A 20,583-nucleotide genomic window follows, 5' to 3' on the forward strand; every position below is an offset into this window, starting at 1 on the left:
CAAACGACAGTCCAGCGCGCAAAACGCACGACCAGGCAGCCATTACACATTCTAGTAGCCTATAGGGCAGAAGATGTACAGGTCATCTGTTACTGTCGCCCACGGTTAACAGAGGTGGCTATCACAAAACCGATCGCCCATAGTTTTCTCCAAATAATTAATGTCAGGTACCCATTACAGCTGGGTGGACTCAGAGGCGTCCCAATGATCCCGAAATTAACAAGACCAGTCCTCACAAGGATACGAACCCAGGACCCCTCTTTCAGAAGCCAAGCGGTTTACCAATCACCCACCTTTCCTTCTACACATTAGAACCTCGGGTTTTATATTTTAGGTTTAAAAAAAGTTAACTCACGTTTGAAAAAAAAATGAATGCACATTGTAATTATATGCACACACTTTTACACATTTTAACACCACATTTATTGTAAGTTGTTGTGCCTCTTGACTTTCGCCTATCAGTCCAATTGTCTATATGTAAAACAAATCCTGCAAAGTTGACACATGTCCTATTGACACAGCTAAGAGGCGGGTCCGCCTGCATGGCATTGAAGTTAGGGTAGACAAATATACTTTTAATTTACTTTTGCATGGAGAATTAGAGGTATGTACATATGAATAGTCTGTAGTTCATAGCATGCAATACCCACTCACAAGGGTTTCCTAGGACTGCTAGAGATCATGTAATTTTCAATGAAATCTGGCAAAGAGCATGGACTACAGTTCTACGGCATTTAAAAGACATTTTGTTCATGTTAGCAGTGGCGTAACGAGAGGAGGGCGAAGGGGTTACCACAGTAGATATCATATAGTTCTGTCGCTAACTTCGTTTATATTGTATTACGTTTATTGTAGTGCTTAGTGACTGACAAATAGGAATTCAGTACACTATTGGAAAGGGGGAGCCCTGGCACCCTTAGTACGCCAATGCAAGACACATACGATGTCAAAAATGTAAGAATTATCTTGCTTCTATTTTACTTCTTACTTACTCCTGTACCTCTCAACTTCTCTATTTTCTCTCTCTTCTCTCTTTTCTCTCTTCTTAGTCTCTCATCTCAAATTTCTTACTCTTCTTTAAACTCTCACTTTTTTATCTCTTGCCTCTCTATTACTCCCCTCTTACTTGTCCATAACTCCCCTCTTACTTGTCCATAACCTCCCAACCATCTCGACCCCTTACCCCCAGAGATAAAGTGGACGTAATCTACACCATGCCTGTAGTGTAACGATGTCCACATGACAAGCCCGTAAGCCCCAGAGATACACAGATATTGATTCCAATTGGGACTGATCACTGCAAGTATCCTGTTTAATGAAATTATCTCTAGCAGAATACATTGATTCCGGAAACATTTACTGGATTACAGATACACACGTACTTATAGATACACACATGGAAATAGATACACACATACACACAGATACCCATTCATTGCTATGTGCACGTGATGTCCCCAGCGAGACTGCCATCGAGTTCAACGGGTTTGTTGTTTGTTTGTTTTAACAAAACTTTTATCAACTCACTCTGTCTGTCTGCTGCAATGTTTGTACACTTCATTTCTCCCACACCCAATCTCGGATCAAGTTGAAACTTTACAAGATTGTTTTTGTTTTACCCATAGAAACATGAACCAATAAAAAAACAAAAAAATTAGTTCATCAATTACTTGTAATTAATTATTGTTTGGTGTCGAAAAAAGGGAAATATAAGTGCTACTTATTGAGATATGTGGCTGTATATGTGGAGTTATTCCACATTTTACGTTTTGATCCCACTCCCCATTTCTCGGTTGAAATTGAAAGTTTGCATGATATTCCTAGTCGATGGCAATACAAGAATCAATTTTAAAAAATTAAATTAACCAACAAGTTTCTCAATTAGTGGTAATTATTTTTTTCTTATAGAAAAAGGCAGCTATTCTTAAAGTTATGAGATATGTGGCAGTGATTTTGCGGTTCTTTACCTTAAATAAGCTTTGTTTTTTTTTTAATTGTATATTTTGTTTGTATTTATTTTTCTTTGTTTCCAACAGTTAACTATGGAGTGTTGTGGTCAACACAACGACCACTCTGATTCAGTTTTCCCAAAAAAATTTCAAGCTCAAAACCCAAGAGCTTCAGGAAGTCTGGATGAAAAAACCTGTGCATATAATTAAAGCAGATGAAAACAATGTATAGGAGAGTCCTGGTGGAGTTTCTGAAAATGACCTTGATATTTGGATGAAAAACATTTATTAAGTAAACAGAGATCATTGTAGCTACAAGAAATTAAAGCATTCTGTTTATTATTATTATCGATTCTTCTGTGCTATTTTGATTTATTATATTATCTTTTAGATTACAGACGTTATTTCAAAAAAGAAGATAATTAGGTCCTATGCATTTCATGTGTCAATGTCATGTCAATGGACATGAATATTAATCAACTCTGCTAAGTCGTTGGTTTTCTTGCAGTTTCAGACAGCCCATTCCATTCCCTAATGGCACTAGGGAAGAAGGAGCACTTGTACGAATTTATTCTAGCGTATGAAATACGAAATGTGCCTTTATCTTTGTGTCTTTCTGAGTATTTCATTAGGTTTTGTTTTTCTGTTTGTAAGTTATGATTTAGTGTTTTATGTATTGTAGCTACTTTACTTTTTATTCTTCTGTCCTGAAGTGTCTCTAAGTTTAGTGATTTTACTAATGGTGTTACTCTAATCAAATGTAAATATTCGTTTGTTATAAATCTCACTGCTCTATTTGGTATTTGTTCTAGTTTCTTTGTGTTTTCTTGAGGAGTTGAGGGATTCCAAATAGATGATGTATATTCTAATATCGGCCAAACTCAGGTTAAATAGCATTCAAATAGTATCCACGTTCTGAATATATTAACAGCAATATTCTGGTGACTGGAATTAATGACTCTCTGGATCTATATCTCTTTTTTTCTGAACGCTATCATCATCCCACTGTTTTATTGTCAATAAACATGTAGATCTATTAGTACGTCCGTCAAACGACCTTGTGTTATAACTTTCTTGTACTCAAGTGACGGAACGATTGAGAACAAACATGGTTCCGGTACTACTTTTATATTTGCATTAATTACTTTGTAACCCTACGCCTACATCACATCTAATAGATGACTGCTTATACAGAAGACACATCACAATTTAGATATGTAGTTAAGAATGTAATATTTGTAGGTTTGCAAATGTGATGCAGAGACAGATTCAATAGATGTAATTAGTTCTATAACTAACATACACTAATCATTTTAATAGCCATAGCTCACACAAATAAGTAACTTCACATACAAAGAGACTTCCATAAAAATGATTATAACTGTAACACCCCCCCCCCTACACACACACACAAACAAAAGGAAAGGGAAAAGGGAGAAACGGGGGTGAGAACTGTCCAATCAGAATTCAAGTTCACTATATTAACTAAAAATTCAAGCTATCAATAAAATTTCTTGATCTCAAGAGACACGGCGTAGAACCAATTATTCTGAATGTAGATTGAATGCCCTGGTTGACGCATAATTTACTGAGACCACACAAATCCTTGATTTCGTTTGACACGACACAAACAAAACATCATTTCTTCATCGTATTCAAACTGATATTTTGCAGGCGTGACATTCATTTTCCTGCATTCCATTATAAAAATGTGACATTGCCATTGAGCAAGTCTGTTAACATCCAAGTTTTATTATCAGGCGCTACATCTATCTATCAGGGGGGGGGGGTTCATTTCAATGGATCTTGTTTTGTTTTTACAATCACCTCCAGTGTGAAAGGGGAGAAAGGAAGTCTTCAAATCCAATAGAATGGGTGCATTGAATCATATTGACTGCTTCGAGTTACATGTTTTATGATGTGTATTTACTGCTGTTCAATCCTACAACAAAGAACAGATCCATTTTCAGACAAAGATTTCAATGTGATGTAACGTCCCCATTTTCCTCCCTTTGACAAATAATACTTTCTCCCCATGTATTCACCTGTAATAATAAGAATTATCATAGCTATAGGATTCTATATTTGCAAACCAATAGATGTAAAGCATGGACCATGAATACCGAGATGATAGACAGCAGAGACTGGTTCAAATGGTGGACAAGCAGGAGAGAGGTGGACAAGATTTTACTTTTCAAACCGTTGTCACACTATCTGTTCAGTGGTGAAAGCCTACAGCCTGTCTTGCAGTCTTTTCAGTGGTGAAAGCCTTGCACTTTGCCTACACCATTACACCAATTGTTTTGGTAGTAAGTAGTAGCCTTGATGAGTTGCCCCAAGGAGCTGCCTTCACCTTCAAAATAAGAAGTTCTCAATCGACTCGATTCTTGACCTGTTTTTGGTGAATGGTAAAAACGTAGTCTGAAATTATGTTTAAAAACAAACTCGGAGTTTAAAGAATTCGACGTAAGTGGGGCAGCCACCATCTTAAACCAGGTAGTCATAGGATAGTTTTTGTTTGTTTTTTGAAATTATAAACTCGATATATTTATTTACAAACTTTTGCCTGGGACCCCCCCCCCCTTTTTTTTTTTCATTTTCCAAAACAAAAAAATAATTCGTCCGCCCCCCCCCCCTCCTTATCCGACTAGGGTACATGGGGTCAAAGGTGGATTTTATAAATAACATGAAAAAAAAATTCAAGACATATAATTATAACATCTTTTTTTTCTTTGCTTCTTTATTTCCAATGGCTTACAACCCAAATTGAAGTAAGTTCATTAAGACCATTCCGTTTAGTCTCTGTTTTCGGAAACAGTGTTTCATAGATAATTTTTAAGTCTTTTGTACACTAGAAAAGGTTCTTCATTGAGCCGGTAGGCCCCCAGTGGAGTGCCAGCAGGTTTCCCCACCAACTCATTAAGTGGGCCAGGGGGGGGGGGAAGTGCTGAAAGAGTTAAGTAAAACGTCTTTTTTTATTCGGTCACGCAAAGGTCGTCGCCATAACGATGTATCACAGTCGGACAAAAAATGACCGTTCTGATAGAGTGCAGTGGAGACATTTTGAAACGACCTCTTCTTCCTCTACTTCAAAAAAGGTTTGAGTTGATTTCTATAAAACTGTCTCCATTCTAAAAAGTCTTATACTTACACACGGAAACGACGTCTCGTCATGTCATTATTTCACTTTTCCAAACATTCGTCATGTCATACTTTGACATAATAAATATTCAAAATGTGCATTTATGACTACAATGCAAATACAGTTTTTTTTATTCTCTTGAAAAAAAAAATACTTTGCGCCCCCTTCCCCATATCAGCATGACGTCCCCCCACACTCAACTTAGAAGAACGCTGATAATGGGTGATATATACAAATTGGTAGCCATTGGTCGAACGCCGATGCCTCCCTTTTAGTTACTCACACAGACACAGACACAGACACACATGGACATTTAAGTTAAAACACCGATTCATAATGGTCAAGTAACACAATAGGAAATCAGGACTAATGGAGTCTTCAAGGCGAGGCTAATGAGAAAGTGTTTCATGAAGAGTGTAGAGTCAGTGTGATTAGATTAGGTAGATATAGATAGTTTGATAGATGGATAGATATATATATAGATAGATAGATAGATAGATAGATAGATAGATAGATAGATAGATAGATAGATAGATTAATAGATAGATAGATAGATAGATAGATAGATAGATAGATAGATAGATAGATAGATAGATAGATATTTACTTTATATGTAACCACATCAGAGACAAGACTTTTGTAAAGGCTGTAAAGCGAAGACAATATTAGATGTAATAAACACGGAACCAGAAAGTCTGACCGTATCGTGTAACTAGAAGAAATTGTTATTTGAACACTCTTCGTTCAGAACAATATCAAAACAGAACAATATCAAAACAAAACAATATCAAAACAGAACATTATCAAAACAGAACATTATCAAAACAAAACATTATCAAAACAAAACAATATCAAAACAGAACATTAGCAAAACAAAACAATATCAAAACAGAACATTAGCTAAACAAAACAATATCAAAACAGAACATTAGCAAAACAAAACATCTGCAGAACAGAACACTATTAAAGCTGAACAGAAATTACTATCGTATTTGTGCTGTAAAATAGGTAAATACATGACCTTCTATTAGGTCAATTCACTGAAGCTGATGACACTTAAGATCGTATCTGTATTTCTGGGATTTAGTTGTAAACACTTTGTGTCTTTCTACATCTGAAAGTTCAGAACTCGTGGCACAGACATTGTTCATAATATCTAAAACGTACAGAGGAACAGATCCCAAGAGAAATGTTTCAGGACATTTTGATGGAACAATCAACTTGGAAATATTATTTGTAACTTGGAAATATTATTTGTAACTTGGAAATATTATTTGTAACTTGGAAATATTATTTGTAACTTGGAAATATTATTTGTAACTTGGAAATATTATTTGTAACTTGGAAATATTATTTGTAACTTGGAAATATTATTTGTAACTTGGAAATATTATTTGTAACTTGGAAATATTATTTGTAACTTGGAAATATTATTTGTAACTTGGAAATATTATTTGTAACTTGGAAATATTATTTGTAACTTGGAAATATTATTTGTAACTTGGAAATATTATTTGTAACTTGGAAATATTATTTGTAACTTGGAAATATTATTTGTAACTTGGAAATATTATTTGTAACTTGGAAATATTATTTGTAACTTGGAAATATTATTTGTAACTTGGAAATATTATTTGTAACTTGGAAATATTATTTGTAACTTGGAAATATTATTTGTAACTTGGAAATATTATTTGTAACTTGGAAATATTATTTGTAACTTGGAAATATTATTTGTAACTTGGAAATATTATTTGTAACTTGGAAATATTATTTGTAACTTGGAAATATTATTTGTAACTTGGAAATATTATTTGTAACTTGGAAATATTATTTGTAACTTGGAAATATTATTTGTAACTTGGAAATATTATTTGTAACTTGGAAATATTATTTGTAACTTGGAAATATTATTTGTAACTTGGAAATATTATTTGTAACTTGGAAATATTATTTGTAACTTGGAAATATTATTTGTAACTTGGAAATATTATTTGTAACTTGGAAATATTATTTGTAACTTGGAAATATTATTTGTAACTTGGAAATATTATTTGTAACTTGGAAATATTATTTGTAACTTGGAAATATTATTTGTAACTTGGAAATATTATTTGTAACTTGGAAATATTATTTGTAACTTGGAAATATTATTTGTAACTTGGAAATATTATTTGTAACTTGGAAATATTATTTGTAACTTGGAAATATTATTTGTAACTTGGAAATATTATTTGTAACTTGGAAATATTATTTGTAACTTGGAAATATTATTTGTAACTTGGAAATATTATTTGTAACTTGGAAATATTATTTGTAACTTGGAAATATTATTTGTAACTTGGAAATATTATTTGTAACTTGGAAATATTATTTGTAACTTGGAAATATTATTTGTAACTTGGAAATATTATTTGTAACTTGGAAATATTATTTGTAACTTGGAAATATTATTTGTAACTTGGAAATATTATTTGTAACTTGGAAATATTATTTGTAACTTGGAAATATTATTTGTAACTTGGAAATATTATTTGTAACTTGGAAATATTATTTGTAACTTGGAAATATTATTTGTAACTTGGAAATATTATTTGTAACTTGGAAATATTATTTGTAACTTGGAAATATTATTTGTAACTTGGAAATATTATTTGTAACTTGGAAATATTATTTGTAACTTGGAAATATTATTTGTAACTTGGAAATATTATTTGTAACTTGGAAATATTATTTGTAACTTGGAAATATTATTTGTAACTTGGAAATATTATTTGTAACTTGGAAATATTATTTGTAACTTGGAAATATTATTTGTAACTTGGAAATATTATTTGTAACTTGGAAATATTATTTGTAACTTGGAAATATTATTTGTAACTTGGAAATATTATTTGTAACTTGGAAATATTATTTGTAACTTGGAAATATTATTTGTAACTTGGAAATATTATTTGTAACTTGGAAATATTATTTGTAACTTGGAAATATTATTTGTAACTTGGAAATATTATTTGTAACTTGGAAATATTATTTGTAACTTGGAAATATTATTTGTAACTTGGAAATATTATTTGTAACTTGGAAATATTATTTGTAACTTGGAAATATTATTTGTAACTTGGAAATATTATTTGTAACTTGGAAATATTATTTGTAACTTGGAAATATTATTTGTAACTTGGAAATATTATTTGTAACTTGGAAATATTATTTGTAACTTGGAAATATTATTTGTAACTTGGAAATATTATTTGTAACTTGGAAATATTATTTGTAACTTGGAAATATTATTTGTAACTTGGAAATATTATTTGTAACTTGGAAATATTATTTGTAACTTGGAAATATTATTTGTAACTTGGAAATATTATTTGTAACTTGGAAATATTATTTGTAACTTGGAAATATTATTTGTAACTTGGAAATATTATTTGTAACTTGGAAATATTATTTGTAACTTGGAAATATTATTTGTAACTTGGAAATATTATTTGTAACTTGGAAATATTATTTGTAACTTGGAAATATTATTTGTAACTTGGAAATATTATTTGTAACTTGGAAATATTATTTGTAACTTGGAAATATTATTTGTAACTTGGAAATATTATTTGTAACTTGGAAATATTATTTGTAACTTGGAAATATTATTTGTAACTTGGAAATATTATTTGTAACTTGGAAATATTATTTGTAACTTGGAAATATTATTTGTAACTTGGAAATATTATTTGTAACTTGGAAATATTATTTGTAACTTGGAAATATTATTTGTAACTTGGAAATATTATTTGTAACTTGGAAATATTATTTGTAACTTGGAAATATTATTTGTAACTTGGAAATATTATTTGTAACTTGGAAATATTATTTGTAACTTGGAAATATTATTTGTAACTTGGAAATATTATTTGTAACTTGGAAATATTATTTGTAACTTGGAAATATTATTTGTAACTTGGAAATATTATTTGTAACTTGGAAATATTATTTGTAACTTGGAAATATTATTTGTAACTTGGAAATATTATTTGTAACTTGGAAATATTATTTGTAACTTGGAAATATTATTTGTAACTTGGAAATATTATTTGTAACTTGGAAATATTATTTGTAACTTGGAAATATTATTTGTAACTTGGAAATATTATTTGTAACTTGGAAATATTATTTGTAACTTGGAAATATTATTTGTAACTTGGAAATATTATTTGTAACTTGGAAATATTATTTGTAACTTGGAAATATTATTTGTAACTTGGAAATATTATTTGTAACTTGGAAATATTATTTGTAACTTGGAAATATTATTTGTAACTTGGAAATATTATTTGTAACTTGGAAATATTATTTGTAACTTGGAAATATTATTTGTAACTTGGAAATATTATTTGTAACTTGGAAATATTATTTGTAACTTGGAAATATTATTTGTAACTTGGAAATATTATTTGTAACTTGGAAATATTATTTGTAACTTGGAAATATTATTTGTAACTTGGAAATATTATTTGTAACTTGGAAATATTATTTGTAACTTGGAAATATTATTTGTAACTTGGAAATATTATTTGTAACTTGGAAATATTATTTGTAACTTGGAAATATTATTTGTAACTTGGAAATATTATTTGTAACTTGGAAATATTATTTGTAACTTGGAAATATTATTTGTAACTTGGAAATATTATTTGTAACTTGGAAATATTATTTGTAACTTGGAAATATTATTTGTAACTTGGAAATATTATTTGTAACTTGGAAATATTATTTGTAACTTGGAAATATTATTTGTAACTTGGAAATATTATTTGTAACTTGGAAATATTATTTGTAACTTGGAAATATTATTTGTAACTTGGAAATATTATTTGTAACTTGGAAATATTATTTGTAACTTGGAAATATTATTTGTAACTTGGAAATATTATTTGTAACTTGGAAATATTATTTGTAACTTGGAAATATTATTTGTAACTTGGAAATATTATTTGTAACTTGGAAATATTATTTGTAACTTGGAAATATTATTTGTAACTTGGAAATATTATTTGTAACTTGGAAATATTATTTGTAACTTGGAAATATTATTTGTAACTTGGAAATATTATTTGTAAATGTAGTATTGACTCGCCGACGACTGTGTTTCTACATTTCGTTTCGTTTAAACTCACTCAGAAAAACGCGTTGAAATATGATGTGCAACTTTGTTCGAAATATTAGTGTCTTTGTCCAGAGAAAGTAATTGTCATTATTATGTCATTATACAGACTTCTTAAAGAGATCAGATGTTACATTTACAAAAGAGATGGCATACTGTAGTACGTCTAGAAGAAATTAGATATGTTGACAATTTTAAAGGAATGATATTTTTAAATTCTAAAACAAAAACCAGATATTTTTACAATTTTAAAAGAAATATATTTCACACGTTAAAAAAAGATCAGCTGTTTTCACACTTAGTAAAGAAATCAGATATTTTACACTTCAACAAAAAAAAATATATTTTCAAATGAGATTAAACATTGTCCCACTTTGAATAGAGATAAGATACGTTCAGATCTCTAGACGCCCTTATGTCTCTTCTTTGTGATAGCTTCGAATATTTGTTTAGTAAAAAAACATTTCACATGTAGCAGTGAAAATTTGTTTGGACTTTTTAAAAAACACAAAAAAAAAATGCGTCCTTCTTATGCTTACCATGTCACCGAGAAACGCAGTCATTATACACTATAGAATTCAGTTTAGGAATGTGTTTATTTTATACCAGCTCAATCTGTCTGTCTGGTCAAACGTTTGTACACGTTCTTTCTCCCACACCCAATCTCGCATCAAGCTGAAATTTCGCAGAGTTATTTCTTTTACCTGACAACACTAGAATATTTTTTTTAATTAAATCAATTAGTTAATCAACAATTGGTAATTCATTACTTTTTTTGGTATCTCGAGCAAGGGAAAGAAATTTTACTTTAAGCTGAATTAGTCCCCTTTATTGGTCGCGGCTCTAAATCGGAACAAACAATTTATAACTCTTCTCTAGTCATAAGTACCCCACTAACAGAGTGGTTAGCACTTCCTATTGAGTTCTAATGCAGAATGTTCCCTTTTATATTCCTTTCTTTCTTACCCCCCCCCCTTTGTATATATTAATTTTCACTCACCCAATCTCGGATCAAGCTGAAATTTTGTACAATTATTTCCTTTACTATACAACACAAGAATCAATGAACAACTTAATCAATTACTCAATTAAATATTTGTAATTAATTATTTGGTTTAGTATTTTGAACAAGGGAAAGAAATAGTACTTGACTGAAATGCCGCTATAAGCTGAATTAGTCCCCTTTATATGTCGTCGTCTGAGTCTTAGTAAACACAGCATGAAAAACTGAACCAGACTGTAGAAACAATAGATAACTATACAATCTTCCATGTTCATAAGCTCTACACCAGTAGAGTGGTTATCGTGTTGCTTGAGAAGCCTTAGAAGAGTTGAGCCATGAGTTCAAATTCAGGTCGTTCCCCTTTTCTTTAATTTTTATACATGCTTTTTTATTGTTAGTCTAGCTAGATCTATTACAAATTTAATTACATAACTGATCCAAACTAATTGATACAACTATTCTTAATATAAGCTTTGTTTTTAAGTATTTTTTAAATATATATTATCGTTTAAAAACTTTTAAAAAAATGTGGTTCTTGTTTTTCTCCAGTTGGTATTAGATAAAAATTTAGAGAAATAGTTTGATTCACATCCGGGGAATCAGGAACCTAACAGCGTAAGCTTTTACGATTCCACATTATGCCCCGATCTTATTTTGATTAAAATATAAATGTAAAATGATTGGATAATTATTGATGTAAATACTGTTTAGCCTGGAGTAACTCTCAAAGGCCGCGGGATACACATTTGAGACAAAAAGAAAATCCGATGCCGAGGACAGACGCAGACGGCTAAAAAAAAATCTTAATCAACCACCGGCGGACAATGGTTGTGGCAAATATGTAGGTCACAGCTGGGGCTGCGTAGCCACAGGAAATACTGCATTCCTCATTAATCTTCGGACTCGAAATCAAGCCTTATTATTATTAATGTAAATGGATACAGAATGTACACCAATCAATAAAACAGACTACACGAGAGATAGTCTTCGACCCAACAGACTACATGAAAGGTAGTCTTCGACCCAACAGACTACACGAGAGATAGTCTTTGACCCAACAGACTACACGAGAAATAGTCTTCGACCCAACAGACTACACGAGAGATAGTCTTCGACCCAACAGACTACACGAGAGGTAGTCTTCGACCCAACAGACTAAACGAGAGATAGTCTTCGACCCAACAGACTACACGAGAAATAGTCTTCGACCCAACAGGCTACACGAGAGATAGTCTTCGACCCAACAGACTACACGAGAGATAGTCTTCGACCCAACAGACTACACGAGAAATAGTCTTCGACCCAACAGACTACACGAGAAATAGTCTTCGACCCAACAGACTACACGAGAAATAGTCTTCGACCCAACAGACTACACAAGAGATAGTCTTCGACCCAACAGACTACACGAGAGGTAGTCTTCGACCCAACAGACTAAACGAGAGATAGTCTTCGACCCAACAGACTACACGAGAAATAGTCTTCGATCGAACAGACTACACGAGAGATAGTCTTCGACCCAACAGACTACACGAGAGATAGTCTTCGATCGAACAGACTAAGGGTTAAGAAAAGGTGAAATTGAAAGAGGACATCAACGACTGTTTTTATCTCCAGATACACCTCGTGATAGCATTCAATTAACAAGTTTAATATCTACTTCGAATCTTTCTTACCTGTCTGTAGCACCAGCGACATCAAAGCAGTCAGCCAGACGAGACTGTAGCGTGCATTTGGTTTCAAGAGTACAGTTAATGACGTCATCATTTTCGTAGCCGTGATCTTTCACGTGGGTACTCACAGAGGAATACTTTGCACACTTGAGATCCAGCTGTCACGGCAGGCATTATTTGCTTTAATTACTGAAGAGTTTTACATGAAACTTGTTAGTCTTGTGTGACTTCTTCTTTATATAACTGCAAGATAAGTGTTTTATATCTAGAATCCTGAAAAAAAACAAGGGTATAATTGAGGAATGTTTATTTTATGGGTTTGTCCTTTCTATACAAACTAGAAATGTCGAATAAAAAAAAAGACACAAACACATACAAGACGAGTGACTTGTTATTAGGTAGAGCATCAGACGAAAAGCGGAATTAAATAGGCCGCTGCCAACAATGTATTCCTCTTTGTGATTTGCGGCTTAATATATAGGTCAGAGATAGGTCGTTGTTACATCGTATTATAATCCATTTTTCTAGCTCTCTAATCTCAGGATTCAAGGAAAATTTCTTAAAAATTGGTATCGTTCGCTTCAACAAAAGTAGATGACCCTGATTTACAAATCATCAACAGCAACCTATGTAACCTTGACTTGAGTTTTTTTGAAAGGCCGCTTCGTGGTAGGTCGTCATTTACGGAGAGTTGTTATCAACTACTCACCTTGGAGGACTCGTCACAAGCAACACATTGAGCATAAACATTAACTCATTCACACCATACAATGATGGCATTTGAGGGCAAAGAACAACTACCCATACAAACTCCTCTTGATGGTGTAAACTTGAGGAATAGAGACTTGATAGATTTCATTTAGAGCTTGGCGTATTTCTGACCCTAATAGTGCACATACATACAGAGAAATATTACTATTCGAACCCGGGTAACTACTAATTATTAATATGTGTCTATTATCACTGCCCAAAATTATGACACGCTCTTTTCCTTCTAAGATTTAAAACATTAAGTTCCATTTCAACTATTTACATTCCATGCCGTAGAAAACATGTTAGAAATCAAACATTTACTTCAATAGCTCTAATTTTCTGTCTTAATCTGAGAATTACATTATTTTTTTTTTACCTATTAGAAGTACATAGCTAGAAATAGAAAGGAACCTCACGGAACAAGTAAATGTCTCACTTCAGAACGGTTTTCACATTTGCAGAGTTGGCAAGCACTGAAAGGCCTCTAGCAGACAACAAAAATGGCCAGCAGCGATGATAGCGAGGCACAGAGCTATTCCAACAAAGAAAAACCGCGAGTCTCATTTAAAGCCAGCACTATCTGTTGTCTCATATACAAATAGGCAATCCTCATTCCACACCGCACAGACAAACACACACACGTCATTTAGAAACACATGGGCACTAGCAGAACTCTGACGAAATTGTCCCCAGTTAGCATGAAGCGAATCAATATAATAACTGTCTGGATGCTTGAACACAATGGACACCCGAGTTACAGAGTACAATGTTCTAGTCAACAATAAAGTCTGAAGATTAGGTTTTACGTTTTGTTATTTGGAGACATTTTAACCTACAGACGTGATGCAAAATAAATGGCTGCCAGTGACAAACAAAACAATGTGAAAATGTTGGTGGAGTTTTGTTGTCATCAGAAAGTACTTTAAGGAGAGCTACTTTGACTTGATAAAAGAAGTATGTACCGATTTAGAAACTCGACTACATTTCAACAAGATTTAGCGATTTAAATGCAACATCTGTTTATTGGCAGGAATGCAAAGCACAAATTTAAAATTAGATTTAATAATAATAATAATCTTTATTGTCCTTAAAGAAATTTGTCTTACAATTAGTGCATTACACCCATGATTACTCCAAACAAAACATAATAACTATTAAAAAAATGTACATTTAAACCAGACTCACTCATAATTTACATGTGAAAAGTTTATAACAGATTGAATGAAATTTGTATTAACAAAGTGCTTTATACTCCGAGAGTATCCAAGTAAAATAACAACAAAACACTGTAGACTCTTGGTGTCGACTATCAAAGATAGAGATACAAAAGACATACAACACACGACTAAACTCTAACCATCTTTTTTACGCGTATAACTTTTAGAACTAATTCCTATTGGCATATCGTTATGAATCTACCAAACCTGGGGTTCGAATCTCGATGAAAACAAGGATTTTAAATTTCTGGATTTTTAAGGCGCCCCTGAGTGCACCCAAATCTAATGGGTCCCTGACTTTAGTTGGGGAAAGTAAAGGAGTTTTGTCTTCGTACTGGCCACATGACAACCTGCTCGTTACCGTTGGCTAAAGAATAGATTACCTTAACCTCATATGCCCTATAGATCGCAATTCTGAAAGGTGAACTTTAGTTTTTACATCACTACATAAGAACTTCACTTTGTTGAAAGAAAAATAGACGCCATTCATTTATATTTAAGACTTTATTTTTAAATAAAAGGTAGCTGAATGTTAAGGAGTTTGTGTGTGTGTGCGTTTCTAAGGTAACAATTAGGAAAGCTAGTATTAATTTTTCCTTGTGCAGAAAGATGAAAGCACGTCAGGGTCTGTCATAATTGATGTTAAGTAGTCACGTGGGTGCTAGTTAACAAGTCAGAGACGCCAGAGAGTAAAGACGTGTTTTTGTAGTGAGTTAGATTTTGTCTAAATATCATTTCATATTAGCACTATTAGATTATATTTCATCTAGAGTTCAATCTGTGTATATTACTAATAAAAGTTATATTCAGTTTTTGTGTTCACTAAAAAACTTTGTTCAAGCTACTTAAAGTATTAAACTAAACATTAAATACGCCTACATCGGTTCAGTTATAGTAGGAGCAACAATCCAACGACCGATTAACATTTCTGAATATTGACGTTAATCTTTTTCAATTGCCTTACCGAGAGAACACACACACAGGGTTGTCAGAAGACAAATGTGGTCTATTTAAACATTCTCAAAGTAAACGAAAACAAAATATAAGCATCCTAAAATACTTTGCAATTAATAAGCTCAAAATATACTTTCAAAATACCACGAATAGTTTTCTTAGACTACGGAGGAAAAAAAACCCACTTTATTTGCTTGACCAGATTTGTTTGTGTAGATTACAGGAGTTTATTGCCCTGCCAATCTAGCATGACATGAAGAGTTAGAGCCCCTGCTGGATCAACATGTGTGCAAAATCAGCTCTCACACGAAAAAAATATCTTCCAAATTTGTCTTCATTTTTTGGCAAATGTGATACAAAAACAAGTTATTGACATAACCACCCAGTTTGTGTTCATAGACCTGTAGCTAGAATCTAGTTCAATGATTTATTTTGGTTCACCTAATTGTGTATGTAGTCAACAAATACATTGTAAAGATTGTTATAGTGAAAAGAAAAATTGTTGCTCATTCGATTGTTAGTGAATCGAAATACATTTTATGATCTACTTTTATGGCACCTTTTTATAACCAGGAAATTGAATCAAGTAAAGCTTTATCGAGTTTCATGAAATAAATTCACACACACTTCATATCCCAGTCTAGATATTTAAATTGACGTCTGACAGATAACGGTTTTTATATGCGTTGTTGTGGCAAAAGATGTAGGTCATGGATGGGCCTACGTATCTACGTGAACTATTAAAAGAGAATGGGAAAGAGTGGAGTGAAAATAAACACATTTAGATTAGATTTAAGTTGTTAGTTTGGTTAGCAAATGGTGGTATGTGGTAGGGTGCTACTCATGCTAGGGTGCTTCACTCCATATCTCTCGCGTCCGTGTCTTAACTACCGGACATCATTTTCTTTTTGACAATTATTTAGTCAGTGATATTCAAGACTCCGAACACAGTTTAAAAGGTATATATCAGTTCATCAAAGCCACCAAACATTCAATTACACACTATACAACATGGTGTCAAGAAGTCTTCCATAGCACTTTATTTACAGAACTATCTGGTTAAACATTGTGTTTTCGCCATCAACTTAAAGGTCTGGTGTAATAAATATATTTTAGTCACATCAGGCGCAAGTCTTTGTCTGCCGGAGCTCGAATGTATACAGGCAAGAATAACACAGACAATCAAAGTCTAAAATAGATGGATGTAATGAAGAAACATTATTTCTGAGTTTTTATTCATTTACCATCTCGATCTACGGAGAATCCTTAATTTGAACATTTACTAAGGGAAAAAACACTAACACTGCTTGTCAGTTCATCTCTAAAAAAAAATGTTTCATCCTTTGTATCACAGAACAAAGTTTGAACTGTCAGGTAAACAAGGAAACACGAGTGAGTGAGGACTTGATTTAGGGTCAATGGTCACAGCAAAGACTTGATTTAGGGTCAATCGTCACAGCAAAGACTTGAAGCGTTCAGTGACGTGTCCAGCCAGAAGATTTCAGTTTGCTAACATCCAGATCAAAGGAAACTGTGACACGTGAACAAAGTTTGGCAAACCGGAAGTGTCCTGAGTAGAGTCCGGGTCACGTGTTTCTTGGTTCACTGAATGCAATCAGGGGGAACACGTTTCTTACTCTCTACATCCCATAGACCAACAATATAGATCTGGATAGAGTTGAGTTGAGTTGATGTTCAGTGTAGGTGTAGTTCTAAATTATCAGTTTAGGTGTGGTTCAAAATTAAGTACAATCGAGTTTTAGTCCAATATAGATTTAGTTCAATATAGTTTTATATAATTTTAGTCCAATATAGATTTAGTTCAATATAGTTTTATATAATTTTAGTCCAATATAGATTTAGTCCAATAAAGCTTTAGTTCAATATAGTTTTAGTCCAATATATCTGTGGTTACAATTGCTGTAGTCAATACAGCTGTACTTTAATAGTACATTCGTTTTTGTTAAATACCTCTGCAGGTCAATAGTTTTTTAAGCCTCTCGTTTAATATATCTATAAGTTGATATAGCTGCACTTATAATAGTAATTAGAAAAAGCGGTAGTTTTATATAACTGTTGTTCCTCAAAGAGCCTCTTAAAATTACTAGCGACATTCGATCAAACGAAGTTTCCTATAACCGTTTTAAATTGACTAGGTTCTAGCTTTAATTAAATTCTAATGACAGTGGCATACTATTATAGCAAGATATTCCCACAGATTTAAATATTTGTAAAAAAAAAAAAAAAAAAAGGAAACAAAATGATGACAATGATGACAACGATAGCGTCCACCTTTAGACAACGGAAACATCTGATTCAATTATTTTTTCCCTCGATAAAAAATAACAGTTTATTTATTTTTCTAGCGTTGCAATTTCATCTATTGAAGTCCAGCTCTTTGCCTTCAAGTTAGAGATCTTAGCAGGAACTATTCTCGAGATTACAGCAGACTCGACTTTGGCATCATTTTTTGTGTGTGTTTGCTTCCTATTTTCTTTTTGACTCCACTAGTTCAACTTCTTTCTTCCGATCCAAGGTTGTACTGCTTTAATTTGTTGTGAAGTCTATAGGCCGAATGTAGCTTAGTACCTTGGGTCTAGGTTAGAATACTGTCATTCACGGAATCATTCAACTACACCTATGAAAGATACACATTCTCAAACTTCACACTAGCAATTTTAATTTGTCAATAATCTGGTCGCTATGCCCTCCTATGCTAAGGACAGAGAAAATAATAAGAGTTATGGTTCTTATAATGTCATTGTCCCTCACTAGAAGAGCAATACAAACACTCTCGTGAGGTTAACACTCTGAAGTGATAACAGTGACAACTCTGAGTTTGGTTTTATTCATTCAAAACTCAATCGGCAGATTACACAATATCATAACAATTGCATTGGCTGGTTAATATAATTTAGCATTTTCAGAAACTAAGTCTGATCATCCAATGTCTAAATATGCCGGTAATACTTCATGGGGTGAAAAATTACAGACTGACTGACACTGACTCTAACTTCTCTAACTCTTCCTAATTTGCTTGGAGGTATGTCTTGTGGAGCTGAATCACCTTCTGCACTAAATGGTGAGCTGAGGGTATTAAAAATCGGGTTCCAAGTTATTGGCGGCTACAAATTTGCTTTCAGACTCCAAAATCAAGGAATCCTAATAAGTCTTGTACATTTTAACCCTTTCACTAGATATAGTATTACCTTTCAGCAAAGGAAAATGACAAAAACTGTTTTCACTTCTGGAGAAATTGGAAAGCTTTGTTTGAACATATTTAACATGCACATACATTTCATGTGCAAACAACCCATTATAGGGTCTCTGATGTAAAACGAGTAGTCTGTCTTCCACTCTTCATTAGAAATATTAGTAACAAAGTCACAGTCAATGTCCTTCAAGGAACATAACGAGTTCTTTCTTCAGATTCCAAATTCACCTTGCCCAGGTGAAACCAGCGGATACTGCTGGTGTACCGGACATGGGAATTTTTTGTTTCTAAATCTTAAAGTACTTCCCTGAACTGCCCGTGGTTAAGACCTCTAGCTCTGATAATTTTGATCACTGAGATAATGGGGTCAATACTATGTTTACTATTCAATGCAGTTTAGAGTTAATGATTGCGAAATTGTTCTTTAAAATTAATTTAACGTTCTCAGTCAAAGCACGGACTCTATCCGTTGTTACACTCGCCGTTTTGTTCCAAGCCAACTTAACACGTTCAACACAGTTCTTCATAGTATTGAATAAATACTGGCCTGAGTTTGTGTCTTTGACTGAATATTTTGAAATAAGAATAATCTTCGTTTACTTTAAACTTTTTAGAATGACTTGTAAGGACACTGTTTCTTTAGCCTCTTCATCACAATTGATAAGAGTCAGAAGTCTCTATAATTTATATAGATATTTATAATTATTTATTTCTAATATATTTGCATTCTATAACATGTGAGCACACCCGATTTCTGTAGGTGTTCGCGGGCCGCATAAAAGACTCAGCGGGCCGCATGTGACCCGCGTCTGTAATTTGCCCACCCCTGGCCTAGAGTATTAGAGCCTTCGACTCAACTTATACGACACTAACACAGAAGAAGATATAGTTTAGTTCAGCCTTTCAGTAACACTAGTATTACACCGTCGAGTTTCTCTTATACACTTTTGAGAACTCTATCATGTAGCCGTCAGGAAAACAAAATATGACCTTGTAATTACATCAACAAAAAGAAGTGACTATCGCACGAACCCACGCAGTTCAACAACTTCATTTGATCAAATCTCATGTTTCTCTCCTGTCTCCTCAATCTGGTCAAACTGTCAAGAAACTTCCCGTAGGAATTCCTACAAATGTTCAGAATTGGAATTTAACTGTTTTTCTCCCTTCACTCTGTTTTTGGCCTCAAAATGCCTGCAGACTAAATTGACTTAACAGTCGTCATGGTAACAAAACATTTTCTTCTTTAAAAAGAATGTAAAGTATTTTTCTTCTTCACGGAGACATGTTGATTAATAAGTTCTACGCACGTGCCCGCCGTGGTGAGTAAGAAAAACGAGACCTCTGCTACACCCACCATTTATAATTCACAAAACCAATGACCTAGTATGCTCTGTTGCCCCCAAAGTAGCTCTCCAGCCTCCGGTTATATTTTCGAAACAACAAGTCAACTTGAAGCTGTATGCTTTAGTATTAGGAATAGTTCTTCAAAATATATTGTCATGATGGAATTG

General features: G+C 32.8%; 1 long non-coding RNA gene across 1 annotated transcript in view; it reads right to left on the minus strand.

Annotated features, from left to right (window-relative positions):
* Positions 1–20,583, minus strand: part of LOC106055380 (uncharacterized) — an 82,092-nt gene that overhangs the window by 42,619 nt on the left and 18,890 nt on the right. The window contains exon 2 of the long non-coding RNA XR_008776633.1: positions 12,935–13,204. This is a non-coding gene — a long non-coding RNA (uncharacterized LOC106055380). The remainder of the gene's footprint in view (positions 1–12,934; positions 13,205–20,583) is intronic.

This window comes from Biomphalaria glabrata, chromosome 2 (assembly GCF_947242115.1).
Source record: "Biomphalaria glabrata chromosome 2, xgBioGlab47.1, whole genome shotgun sequence".
Taxonomy (NCBI): Eukaryota; Metazoa; Mollusca; class Gastropoda; family Planorbidae; genus Biomphalaria; species Biomphalaria glabrata.